Below are 4,208 nucleotides of genomic sequence, written 5' to 3' on the forward strand. Positions count from 1 at the left end.
CCGTGATTACGCCACTGGTGACAACTCGCGCTTTTCATCACCGCGTGCTCCGTTATCAGCCACATAGCTCCGTATACTTTCCTAAAGTAGCAGCTAAGGCTATGTAGAAAAGGGTGGTGATGATGATATATATATATATATATATACCGTGATTACGCCACTGGTGACAACTCGCGCTTTTCATCACCGCGTGCTCCGTTATCAGCCACATAGCTCCGTATACTTTCCTAAAGTAGCAGCTAAGGCTACGTAGAAAGGGGTGGTGGTGATGATAACCGAAATGAAGATAGTGAAAATATTTGGAGCCTTAATTATGTTTACATCTTGCGCTTGGTTGCGTGAAGTGACCGGCAGTTGGTGGCGCTTGGAAGTCTGCGACGCTGTACGTCCTTCATTACTTCCTCGCTGTACCTCCTGTACTTCCTTCGTAGGGACGGGAACATCAGCATCTGCATTAACATATCTCGCTGTATAAACAGCCTCCTAAATGTCAGTTTGTACAAGTCGTAGGAAATATTACATCCCCGTACCACACATTAAGTGAGCCTAACATTCTGTGCAAACGCTCAAGCATGCACGATGCTGTTGGCTTGTAACATTTATAATCTTAAATGTTAATTGTTCGATATAGATGCTTGTGAACGACCACATATGGAAAAGTTATACATAAACAACCGTCATAACCCCGAAGAGTTAGACGAAGCCGTGCACTATTAGCAACCGCGCGACCGGAAATCAAGCCAGTGTTTTTTCGTGTCAGTAAGGGAAAAAAACGAAAAAAAAACGAGCAAAATAAAACGGGCAAGCAACATTTCCTAACCTCATAACGGCGTAATGGTGACTCATTTGGTAGGGGCACACCTAATAGAACATGTTTTGAATGAAACAGCTCAATTGTGCGTCCCGCAAATAGCGAGACTAGCCCGATAGGAGCCCGGGCCGGCAACCTCGCAGGTGCTTTTATCAATAAAGTTTTTTTTTCCGTCCGTCCGTCCATAGGAAAAGCAGTGTGGCACTTTCGTATGTTCGCGCCTTTGATCACATGACATTGGGTGACGTCGTCAATGTGACGTCACATACCACGCACGTGGTAGAACGCTGACTCTTGCAGTGCTGACTGCTCGTTCGTGTGTTCTTGCTGTGTGAAGATGTTTGCGTTTGTGCAATATAAATTCGCTCGCAAGACGGCTGTCGTGAAGCCCTCCGCTATAAAGGATTTCACTCCTAAAAACGTTACCGATTTTGAGTCTACTGGCCTGGGGACGAAGACACCATCGGCGATTTTTATGAAGCGCAGATTCTGCATCTCGCTGGTAAGTGACATGTCAAGTTCCATTCGTACCCTTTCACAGTGATGCCATGCATCGAAGAGCGTGCGTTGTGTTTAGGCAGTGGCCGCAGTAACATTTAAAAGCAACTTCGCTAGACATTCTCACACAATGAATTGTCTCGAAAATGCGGGGTAGCACTACCTGTATGTGCACTCACTTGGAGTCTTTAATTTTCAGTATCCGCTGTCGAACAACAGTTGCATCATGAGCATTTGATGTAGACGTGCTTTAAATAGTTGCAGAGTCTCCTACAGGCGGTGTCTCTCCTTGGATTGTGAACGGCGCTGTTGTGTTCGTAGGAGCAATATTTGACTAGGCCTTGTAGGAGACAGATTTGTGTCTGCGTGTGCTTTCTTTGCATGCCGCATTGCTATATAATCTGCAGAATCTGAGGAAGAGATGGAGGCATAGAAGGAAAAGCGTCCCAGGAAGGTTTTGGTGGACTTGCCACGAGGAAAGAAAAGGAGCAAGGAAAAGGTAATGCCTTGTTGATAATTGCATTTACAGCATGCATGGCAGAAGCCTAGAGCACTTCACTTACGTCTTCGATAAGTGATGTCTAAACTGCACTGAAGGCAATGCGATTGTATCATACATACTAAAGTTTTTTTGTCAAACATTATATTCCTAAGTTAAAATTTGTTTCTACAGTCACTATAATTTAACTCTCCCTCTTAAGTGCAGCAATATCGGTCCAGCGGATGTCTCATGAAAACATATTTGCATTTTGCATTAATTTCAATTAAGAAATCGGTGTTGGCCACAGGGTAAAGCTTCTTCTTACGTCTTAATCTTTCTGTGAACCTCTTTTGTTTAGAGTGCTAGATAGGTGAACAATGCAGAGCCGAGCACAATGGTAAGGCGATATGCCTTCTATAAAGAAGCCAAATGTAGCAAATTTCTAGCACACCTTCGAAATTTGGCGTGCCTGCTATTGCACCAGCTGTGCTCTGTGTACAGAAGTGGAGGTTCTTGGCATTCGTTCATTGCCGTTTCAAATCTAATTTGTTTCATTGTTTCTTCCCCAAGTGAAACTGTGAACGAAAGGAAAAGTACAAGTTTTCTTCTTCAGTTATCTTGGTGTTTGGTAAATGTAACTGCAAGTGGTTGCGAAAATATACGATCTAGAGTTGGTGCATTTGCAGAGAAAATGCATGTAGATGAACTGCTATAAATAAGTGCCTCATTTAAGAATGCACTTTTCGAAGCATGCACTTTTCGAAGCATTGCAAGCACACACACAAAAAAAGGGCGCTGTAGGGGCAAATTTATTTTAATGATGAAGCATTAGTGTTTCTCTAGCCACAAACTTCCGTGAAACAGAATATGCTGGAAGAAAAACTGAAATTCTTTTGAGCTTTAATGGCTCATGCACAAATGCTAGAAATGTTTGTGTTGCCACCACTTCAGTAAAAGAGCTGCAGTGTGTTTTGTTAATGTTGTGCAAGCACAGTCACTGTTATTGGAGAATATTGCTTTGCAGACATCTATTTTCTTGTCTCATATCAGCACTGCCTAAACAAAGAAACATAATAAGGGATCAACTGTGCTTCCTAAATGCAATACAGTGTGTCAAATGTTTGTGATCATTCCTAGCATTGGTGGAGCAACAAGCAGAAACAGCTGGCAGCACGTGTTGCTTTGTTGTCTTGGTTTTCTACTTGGTTTTCTCGTTTCGGTTTGTGATTTCTTGGCAATGGGATAATTAACACTGTCTTTGTGGGGTACATCCTATTTCATTTAGCAGTTGTCATTTAGTGGTGGCAGTCCTGATGAGTGTTGCTATTGAGGTACTAGTAAAATGTTCACAGCTCAGATGCCTCCTACAAAAACCTTTCAGAAAGCCGAGTTGTCTATGCCACATCGTTTGATGTGTCAGTGCGAGCGCAACAGTACCCTGTGACACCTTCGAATATTAGAGGCAAGTTCTACCTTCTGCTGTGTGATCTAGTTTGATGTTTATTACTAGCACTATCTTGTTTTGTGCAGTTTGGGCAGTAAGGTGTTTCGAAATAGAACAAAGGGTGACTAAAAAAACATCTTTTCTGTATTTGATGTAGAGTAAGGACTGTTATGTGTTATCATATTGGACGGACATTCCAACAGGAGTGCTTGTATAGCATGCAATGATTACCTTTTAGAAGCATCATTCATCCTTATTTTATACCCCGTACATATCTACTGTTAAAGCAGCCCTGAAAAACTTTTTATCAAAATCGAGAAATGCGCTTGAAGTCACAATAGACTATATTATAAATACTTTGCAGCAAAAAGTGCTTCAATGCGTTCAGCAGAAGCGAAGTTATCAGCAGCCAAAAATCGCCTTTGATCCCCTTCGTGGTGCTCAGGTGCTTCAATGCCGTGCACTGCAAAGGCTATGCCAAGCACGCTTGTCCTCAGTGAGGCGCAGTGAGCTGAGCGAGTGGGCTCATTGCGGCACCCAAGGGCACCTGCGGTATTTTTTATGTGCAACAGATGCAGCCACTTGCAGTGGTAATGCATCTGCACAGCATTTGCCTGTGCGCAATAGGGCTTAAATGCATGCTTGGGCTCATGTGCTCCAATCTGCCTAAGTTACGCAGTGTGGACCAGCTTTGGCCTGAACCAGCTTGACCGAACGATAGTACCACATCCAATTTGCGTATTTGAGGCAATATCGATAGCTCAGTATGAAGTGATGTCTGCCAAGGCATCTAACCAGGAGTGAGCACGTGCTGGCAAATGTACGTGGGGTCTGACCTTAAGTTTCACAAAGTTCAAGGCTAGTTGAATGTGCAAAACAAATTGAAATAATGAGACCGAATGGCTACAACACCGATAAGAAGTGTGGTCAGTTTAATTTCTACGCTGCACAAGAGCAGACAATAGTAGGCTTCC

At 43.1% G+C, this 4,208-nt stretch overlaps 1 long non-coding RNA gene across 1 annotated transcript; it reads left to right on the forward strand.

Moving 5' to 3' along the window:
- Positions 1 to 1,123: 1,123 nt before the first annotated feature.
- Positions 1,124 to 3,648, forward strand: LOC125940883 (uncharacterized). Its single transcript, XR_007464057.1, has 3 exons — positions 1,124 to 1,313; positions 1,717 to 1,808; positions 3,172 to 3,648. It is a non-coding gene; the product is annotated as an uncharacterized LOC125940883 (long non-coding RNA).
- Positions 3,649 to 4,208: the final 560 nt, after the last annotated feature.

This window comes from Dermacentor silvarum, chromosome 10, assembly GCF_013339745.2.
Source record: "Dermacentor silvarum isolate Dsil-2018 chromosome 10, BIME_Dsil_1.4, whole genome shotgun sequence".
Classification (NCBI taxonomy): Eukaryota; Metazoa; Arthropoda; class Arachnida; order Ixodida; family Ixodidae; genus Dermacentor; species Dermacentor silvarum.